We start from the raw sequence: 10,044 nt of genomic DNA, 5'->3' as shown, positions 1-10,044 counted from the left end.
TAACCTGCGGGCCACATTAAGTGAATGTGGCCCCCGGGCCGCCATTTACCATGTATGGTTTAGTTAGTAGGACTCCTAATATGACATATTGTCGACTACAACCTATCTCAAACCCTCACCCTAACCCTAACCTCCCACAGGGCAGCACACCTAAACCTAACCTTAACCCATGTCTAACCAATAACTAGTCTAAACTAAGTATGCACCCCGACTGACTTTCAGTAATTGGCTCTTATGATCAAAATAAGAACATTATAATGTGTGTAAAAAGAAAAAAAAACTTTTGCCACTTCTGCTTTAATATAATATTGTAGCACAATTTGCGGAACAAAAGCATTCCACTGTTCCTACAAGTACAAGTTACTGGCAAATAAAAACTTGATTATTGATTCACAACAAATTCACAACAAAATTCAAACTAATTCACAACAAAACACAACAAATCCATGACATGTGGGGCTTGTAGATCTGCTACGTTCATCGCGTGACACTGTCTTACGACTAAGTATAAACATGACTTGTGCTGCTGCCTGCAGGCCACGTAAACTGGCCGCTCTGCTTGTTACATCACAATCAAAACATGGGCCTCACCAAACCTGGTGAGATTTTTTAACATGAACGCATCTAGACTACGACCCTGACAGGAATAAACCTATATATTTCCCAGTACATATACAGGAATGTGTTCAAACTATACTTGATGACAGGACACTTCTAAAGGATTCACAATGTAAAAGCAAGTCAGAGGTATATATGCATTAGCCTATAGCCAAAAACCATTGAGTGATTTAAAAGTGATGAGTTTAGTAATCAATCAACGCATTAAAACAATCAACAAACTAAAACAGAGTCCTACCTGAGGTCCAGAAAAAGGTGAACAGCACCAATATTTGGTAAAAATTCATATCTGTTTCTAGCTGTCAAAACAGATACATGGACGTTCATTCGTTCAATCAGACTTTAGTCTTTAAATGGGCATTCAGTCAACAAGAAGCAGTGTGGTCTGGTCTCTTTGGGGTCGGCACTTCGTGTTTTATCATGTTTTCTTCATCAGTCATGTGGTTTCTCTATGACGTCACGCTGCTCTTACTGACACTCTGACAGGAAATGCTTATCAACGCGGCAGTTGGAAAACCCAACACATCACCATTCACCAGTAAGCCCAGTGCACACTGGGTCAGCGCCATTATTCAGACTAGGTCCGACTAGGTCCGACTCGCCCCATTACTAACCCTTTCCCTAACCCTAATCCTAACCCATTACTAACCCTGTTCCTAACGCTAACCCTTATTACCCACTTCCTGGTGTCCCTTTTGGGGGGCTTGTCATTATAGGCATGCATGTCATTTATTATATTATTGTCAAAAATAGCTCATGTTACAATGTGATCCATCAGCAATTTTCAAATTTTTTGAGCACTGCTAATGTGTGGCTTTGTGTGTATGTCTGTACTATACTCTCTCCCTCCCTGTTTCCTGTCTGCATGTCTCCACTATACATACAATCGAAAAAAGGCATGAAAGCCCAAAACATTTTGTTTTTGAAATGAGGCCTCTGGTATAGCCACACAGGACTATAATAGTGAAATGAGGCCTCTGGTATAGCCACACAGGACTATTATAGTCTATTTTACGTCATGAATGATGATGCACGATGATGAGAGCGCCCCTCACTTCACACAGGTGTGATTTCTATACTTTTGTACAGCCATTTAAAAGTAACCAGTCATCAAGCTCTATACAAGCACAAGCTGTGAAACAAGAACAAACTAATTAAATTTCAATTCAGGAATGCATTGATATAGAAAAAAAAGTTATACCAATTATGAATTATTTGGTGCTGACTGGGCCTCACACTGCTGCAGCTGGAACAGAGCTCACTTATTAATTGAGATATATTAATGAATGCCTTTAAGACAACTGGATGGTGAATATTAGGTCATTCAGGTTGAAGGCTGGCCTTGTGGTGGTAGTGTGCTTCTGTGACGGAGGCTCACAGCGCGCCACAGAGAGACACTAAATCCTGATTGGACAGACCCCTTTTCTGAAAAAAGGTTAAACTATTCTCAACTTTTAAAAGAACTCTGCTCAGCCTGCAGGAAAAGTTCTCTGAGCAGTGTCTAACTGGTCAACTTTTGTTGACCAGTTATAGACACTGCTCAGAGAACTTTCTCAAAGGATTTAATGTTTAAATGACCATAATGTGGATGCTAAGTTTCACCAATTGGCCTTTATCTATAGGATCTTAATTTTATTTTTAAGCCAATACACTCATTCTAGATCAGAAGATAACATCTTCACTTTCAGGAAAACCCAAATGCTACACAGCAGATCTATGAGAAATGACGTCTCTAACCACATCCTGCGGTTGACAAGTTTCCATTTAAATGCTTTTCTCCAAAACTACTTTTTTGTTATTTACTAATACTAACATTACTGTCAATCTCCAATGAATATAGCCTCGGGTTTGTCAAGACATTTGTTATTCAATCTTTATTTCAGACTCTGGGTCCATATATCACAAACACAATGGCAATGATACAGTCCAGTCTACCCTCTCTCTTCTGTAAAACACATCAGTGTCTATCCCTCTGTCCTCTTCCCTCAGTGTCAGACAGCCTGGCTGGCGTGCGTGCGTGCGTGTGTGTGCTGCGTGCCTGCGCGTGAATATGTGTGAATGTTTTTTTTTATTAATCAGATTTTAAGTCGACAAATAAAATATGTCAATCCACACCCATCATCTAGCGGCGGGGGATTTCAATCAAGCTGACTTAAAGACACTCTTTCCATCGTAATGTGAAATGTGCTATACCAGAGGGCAGGCAGGCAGGCAAGCAGGCACGCACGCACGCGCACACACACACACACACACACACACACACACACACACACACACACACACACACACACACACACAGGTATACGGTCAGAAATGTGCTCTGTTGCTGTCTCATCACAAACCTGTTTAGAAAAAAATGTTTACTTTAAACCTGAAGAAAAAAAAGACCTAAAATAAACCGCACAGTTACTGCCTCTGCTGTGGTGTGTGTGTGTGTGTGTGTGTGTGTGTGTGTGTGTGTGTGTGTGTGTGTGTGTGTGTGTGTGTGTGTGTGTGTGTGTGTGTGAGTGTGTGTGTGTGTGTGTGTGTGTGTGTGTGTGTGTGTGTGTGTGTGTGTGTGTATGTGTGTGTGTGTGTGTGTGTGTGTGTGTGTGCATGCGCGTGTGCGTGTGTGCGTGTGTGTGTGTGTGCTCTACCAGTCTAATGGAAGGCGTGAAGCACTTATCAAGTTATCTTGTATTCTGATCTTCACAGCTGGAGCAGCGTGTGGTCTCTTCATGCTCATCTGGGTTTGGCTGCACGGTTAGTGCAGGTAGTGACACTTTACTATATGGAGACTGTATGAACACAAACAGTGGAGCATCTTGAAATAAGTAAATGAACACAACAAGAATGTAAAAGTCCTGCTAGGGACGTGCTGTTACTATCCCCAAATAACTTCTACATCATTTCAGTGACATTCTAAAAATCATTATACGAGAAAAGATGTAAAGACTAATGGTTGTACAAATACATTAGGAAATAAACATAGTTAACAATAAGAGACAAAAGTCACCAGGTCCTGCTCTCATGACATACAGACAGAGAGTGGAAAAATATAAACATACACAAACCAAATTCACTCAACGAGGCAAGAAGTTCTGAATTAAAGTGCTTATATATTTTACGTATTAGTAAATAGCGTATAGGGGGGGGGGGGGGGGGGGGGAACGACATTTAGTAACAGTTCATCATTGAGCGCCTTGGTGAAGGGTTTGAAGGGTATGGATCCAATATGCTTCACGTTGTTTGAGTAACAGGTCATGGTTACCGCCTCTGTTGGGCAGGCGAACTTGTTCTATACCCATCAAACGAAAAGAAGAAATGTCATGTTTAGAGTGATTAAAATGGACAGCAATTGGGTAATCACGGTCGTTTCTCCGAATGGAGCTCGTATGTTCACTAATTCGTTGCTTGAGCGGTCTAGTGGTTTTGCCCACATAGGCCAATCCACATGGGCAACGGATCATATAGACCACATGTGTGGAAATACACGATTATACTCTGAATTTTGAACTTCTTGCCTGTATGGGGATGAGTGAAAAAAGCAGCCTTAAAAGTATTGCTGCACTGAGCACAATTGCCACAGGGATAGTTTCCCTTGGGCAAGGGACTCAGGAGGGTCTGTATTTGAGTGACCCTGGGAGAATGAAACTCAGCATGCACAAGAGTGTCTCTGGGGGGGGGGTCCTTGAAATGAAACAGGTTGAGAATCACTGCTAGTCCCTGGCATATTTTACATATTGGGGGTCCGTGGGCTAATAAGTGTCAATTTGGGGGTCCTTTCCTTGGCATGAACAAGTTTGGGAACTTGCTATAGTGAATGGTGGGAGACCCTGAAAAAGAAAAGTATAGGCCTATATGCAAAACCAAGTCATTTCAGAAAGAAACAGGAGGAAAATGAACTGAGGGAAAAGCTATCAAGGGAAATTATAAATGCTGGTAATAATATGAATTACAATGTTAAAACATATTTGAAAATAAAGCCTGCGTTAGATGAATATGAGAAAAACAAGTGTAGCCTATGCATGCAATTGTGAGGAGTAGGGCACAATATGCTGTAGAGGGTGAAACATGAACTTCCTTCTTCCTATACTATAGTGCTTGAACTATTAAAGCAAAAGAGAAATTATATTCATGCATTGTAAAATAAAAATGGTGAAAAGTAAATATTAAGTAAGTAGTATTCTAGAAACGGTAGAATCATTTTATAGGGACTTATTCAGGAAAAGTGACGTTGACAATGATTGTGTTGAGAATGCTTTGAACAAGACACTAAATAAGTGAATCTGAGAAACAGCTACTGTATGTGATGATGATATTGATTGATGCAGCTTAGAGAGGCTATATTATTCTGCCTAACAAGAGCCCAGAGTCAGACTGGCTAACAGGGGACTTTTATAAAACCTTTTCAGAGGTGCTGGCACGGTGGCACCTACAGGCTTTACAGGCATATGGAGGATGCAGCTGGTGTCAATCCATGTCGACTGGTGTCATCAGTGATGTCATGGGGGAGTAAAGTAGGATATGTAATTATGTTTAATACTGTTTGTGAGTGTTATGACACTATTCTTTAATAGGTAAGGTAAGGTAATTTTATTTATAAAGAGCCTTTCAAAACAATCGTTACAAGGTGCTGTACAATAAGAAAAAAAAGATAGAATAAAACACAAAGTCAACAGCAATAACATAATGGCTATAGTCACTATAGCAAACCAAGATATTTACGATACAATAGCTATATTTGCCATATAGCTTGAACAATATTGAACAATCTATGTGTCTGTGTGTTTTGACAGGGCTGAATGGAAGCCAGTCCTTCATGCCCAGTGATGGCACCTTTTCTGCAAAGTTTCTTATATGGACACAGGTTGGTTTCATCGGTGCTGATTTTCTGTTACACTAGTGCTCTCCAGTTCGGTAGTAAAAGATGCAGAATCTATATGCAGTAGCATGGCAAAACGTGTGTTTTGAAGAAAACGTGGCGAAAACTCTAGTGAGGCTCAAAATGATTAGATTCGAAAAATAGATCGACAACTATAGGAAAGTAATGTATTAAAAAAAGTAATGTACAGTAATGCATGTAAAAGATGCAATACTTTTAATGTGAAATGAGAATAGCAGGGCTAGTTACTAGAAAGTAACAAAATAAAATCACACTTGTGTGCAGTGAGGGGTGCTTTTACCATCATAATTATACATCATAATATTCCGTGCTCAGCGAATCAAATCATCACATTCATCACACAAAAAAAAAAACTGTTTGAGGTCAAATGGTCTGATGGTGGCCGAGTTATGCCCGGGACATATACAAACACACAGTTTTCATTCATTTCATATATTATTTATGATATAAGTAATAAAAAACTAAAAATCTTTCAGATTTATTGGCAACAACATACTCCTGAGCAACACCCACCTCCATGGTGAATTTCCTCCAGTTGTCAGAAATGTAACGTATACAGTAAATGCACTGAACACCCACCATAGACCTCACTATATTAATTTCAAATACAGAATATAGTACCCTTCCAACCTACAGAGAAGCCTCCTAAACTCACATCTTTGAGGGGCGCTATCCCCTCCAACGTCTGGCATTTGAAATTACGTCTAATAATGACTAGTCATAATAATAATAATAATGACTCTAATTACTTTGAATTAGTAAACTTTGTTTACAGCAGTAAACGTCCTGTGGGTCAATAGAGGCGAGGGGCTCCCCTCAATTTACACAAGTGTGATTTTTTTTAACTGCCAAACTTCACGTAATTACATTGTTTGTTTTTTACCATTTCATTTTAAACTGTTTGTTTGAGTACTCATTTTACCCGTCTGTCTGTCTGTGTCCCTTTTATGCTCATTATATGGAGATCTCTGTATCTTTGTATGCGTGTGTCCCTTTAATGCCCATACCTATGGAGATATCTGTATCTGTAAGTCCTTGACCCCTTTATGCCCATGTATGGAGATCCTTGGGGCTAGATTTTGAAGGTGCGTTTTACCTATTACAGTAATATGAGCTGGGGGCGTGAGGTATGTCATATTGCAATTTTAAGCATGTTAAGAAGCGCTTTCGACACCCCGTGGAGTGCGCAAAACGGCCTTGAATTAGTCATGGGAGTGTTTAAGGCGTGTTTGAGAGTTACCCAATCAACATGTCCGTACTATTTTCTTTACCAGTCAGCTGATGTCACATACGGAATGCGCACTTTGGGGATCGTTATTATTACATTTCTTCAGGCTGGCACCATAGAAGACATGACATATGACTTTGTCACATTTGGGTTAATTATTCCTATTGCACTGCATGCTGTCACCTTTATGCCTCAAAATAAGTTGTTTCTATTGAGAAACACCAGTAAAATTATATTTTAATTTAAATTATAATTATATTATATTTGAAATGAGTAATGAGTTGAATGCGTGGTGCGTATGCCCGTGATGGTATGGTCTTCGCTCGTAGCATTTTATTGAAGAAGACTTGGATCGAGTGTGATACAGCGTATGAAAGCAAACCTCTCAAGGATTATGGAGATGTTTTTATTTATTTTTAAGGTTGAGAAATGAAATAATTATGGTCGTTTCTAATCTCAACCTTTCAAAAAGAATGGATGCGTCTTTTGCTGGCTGTTGCCATGTCTCATAGAAACAAGTAAATAGGTCTATAAAAATAATCCCAAAATAAGCGCATATAACAGGGGTCTGTAACCTATTTTAAATGAAGTGCCATGTTTTTATTTTCTAGATAGTGAGTCTGCTATATCCAGATTAATTTTAATGACACCACATTAAAATAAAAAACATATTTTGATTGTCCACAAATATAAAGAAAATTTAAATATTTTCTTGCACATTGTTATAATGATCATTATATATCCGCCTGCAGTCAGAGTTCATAGTTTTAATGAATGAATGTGATTAATTGTGAGCTGGTAGATCTGCTATTTTCAAAAGTAACATTTTAATTACATTTTTGTATTAGCCGTCCTTAAGTTGGGCAAATGCATTAATCTGGGGATCCTTGACATGGGAATGTGCTGTGTGAGGATCACTGGTTTAAACAACATTAGGAGAAACCTTTAGAAACAAGAAAAGCAACCACAACTACCAATATTTACAAGCAACTTTACAGAAAAAGAAGCCGCTTATAATAAACAGACTTGGCAACACTCCAGCAGCGTCCCAGAGCCGCTCAAGTGTAAAATCAAACAGTACTTTAAATTCTTTTTGCGTTTATGAGGTGCCTAGACCCACGTCTAATCGTTATGCGCAGGTCAAGGGGCTTAATAGCAAATTGCGCAAAGCGAAAATAATTAACATATGGACACTCCCACAATGCTAAAATATTCAGCAACGTCGTATTCCATATGTGTGTGCGTTCAACACGGGACGATAAGGCTTTCATAATACGATTGTGCGCAGAGCGAGGCCAATTTATGTATTACCACATGGTAAAACGCACCTTCAAAATCCAGCCCTTGATGTCATATGACATATATGGGCACTCCAATATACATATCGGTCAGGTCGGTGTTCTGTACAACCATCTTCCATACCAAGTGATAATGTGGTGGTGGATGGTAGAAAGTGTTGCAGAGAGAGGGATGCAGTGGGGGCTCAAGGCTGGGTTCCCTATTCATAGATGTATCTGCCCACGCCACGTGTTCACCACTTGGGGCCCAAACATATGAGCGTAGCACGGCTTGTGGCAGTACGGCTGGCCATCATGCGCTGCGTGGCTTCCCGGAGCCAGATCCTTCCTGCACTTTTCACAGTGCAGACAGGGCCGATGCCAGTCCTTGCCCAGTGACGTCACCTTCTCAGCAAAATATACCTTCTTGTTGCATCTGGGACAAAGGTTGGTTTCACCAAGGAAAGTGAAAGTGGTGCTGCTCCCAGCTTTTTCAGGTCCCTTACGTACATAGGCTCTCTTCTCCTCAGACTTGGGTGCTGAGTTCACAGCAGCAGGGTTGTTCACAGGGGTATCATCATCCATTTGGGGGCCTGCACCTTCATCTCTTTCTGGTTCCTCAGGTACACAAGCTTTCTTGTCCGCCACCTTGGGTGCTGAGTAGTCCACAGCAGCAGGGTTGTTGTTCCCAGGACTATCATATATATAGGAGCCTGCCCCTCCAATATTCACACCTCTTGGCCCAAAGAGGGCAGCATAGCATGGGATGTCGCAGAACGGCTTGCCATCATGCTCTGCGTGGCTGCCAGCAGTCAGGGTCTTGCGGCACCTTTCGCAGCTCAGACAGGGCCGGTGCCAGTCCTTGCCCAGTGATGTCACCTTCTCAGCAAAGAATACGTTCTTGTTGCATCTGGGACACAGGTTGCCAGATTTTGCTGGTGCCTTAGGTACTCTCTTCTCAGCCTTCATGGGTGCGATGTCCACAGCCGCAGGATTGCTGGTGTTCATCGGAGTATAGGAACTTGCCAATGCCCCTCCAATGTTCACACCACTTGGCCCAAAGAGGGCAGCGTAGCATGGCATGTGGCAGTAGGGCCTTCTATCGTGCTCAGCATGACCACCTGCCGTCAGAAGCTTGTTGCAACGGTCACACTTCAGGCACAACTTGTGCCAAGCCTTCCCCAATGATGACACCTCCTCAGCCCAAAACACGGTTTTCTCACAATTGGAACACTTTTTGGCCATGTTGTAAATGCTTTGGTCAAATAAAACCAAGTGAACTCTCGCTTATACTGTTGCACAAGCTTCCACCAGGCTATCAGTGAATATGAGATTATGTGAAGGAAGTCAACCATGTCATGTATTTATACATTGGGTTGACATCATCAGTGACAGATGAGATCATCAGTGACGTCACTGGGGTAGAGCAAGTATGGGGGGCAGAGACATAGAGTAAGACAGAGTTACGACATTGAGGAGGCAGAAAAGAGCCCGGTCACGTGGTTCATCGTCACTGTAAAGCCTATTAGTAGGGGGTATTATCGTCATAACATGGTTAAAATCGTTACGCGGTGGAAAAAAGCACCAAATTTGGTACACACACTCTCACATTAAAGGCTTTTTTTAGGGAAGAATTCTGAAATGTTGACTGATTGTGCAAAGTAAAACCTTTACATTTATAGTAATTAGGCTAATATTAACACTTTAACTGCTACAGGTTCTAGCGGACCATGGCTTACTGGTGCTGAAGGGTTAACATGGGCTTTTTGAACTTTTTGGGGGGCCCACAGCGAGGGGCCTCTTATAGCGTGAATCACACCGCATAAATCAAAAGAAAGCCCAACTTGTCCACTTCAATTTAAAAAAAAAATTATGATTCTACCATCTTCCATTCTGGAGATATTGACCTTTTTCTAACACCTGCTTTTGCCTGCACGCTGCTTGTGAAAAAAAACAACAGAGATATGGAGGCCTGAAGTTGACAGACATTTCAGTTCAGTTTTTTTAGTTCAAAAGACCGATATAAAATTGAGCAC

The 10,044-nt window shown here is 40.9% G+C and overlaps 1 pseudogene across 1 annotated transcript; it reads right to left on the bottom strand.

Annotated features, from left to right (window-relative positions):
* Nucleotides 1-8,229: 8,229 nt before the first annotated feature.
* On the bottom strand, nucleotides 8,230-9,253 carry LOC308315514 (cysteine-rich protein 2-like; annotated as a pseudogene). The gene is made up of 2 exons: nucleotides 8,657-9,253; nucleotides 8,230-8,547 (listed from the first exon to the last, which is right to left on the bottom strand). The product of its transcript is annotated as a cysteine-rich protein 2-like (transcript).
* Nucleotides 9,254-10,044: the final 791 nt, after the last annotated feature.

Source organism: Protomyctophum bolini (genome assembly GCF_963924005.1).
Source record: "Protomyctophum bolini genome assembly, chromosome: 5".
Classification (NCBI taxonomy): domain Eukaryota; kingdom Metazoa; phylum Chordata; class Actinopteri; order Myctophiformes; family Myctophidae; genus Protomyctophum; species Protomyctophum bolini.
This window is presented reverse-complemented; position numbering and strand designations above follow the sequence as displayed.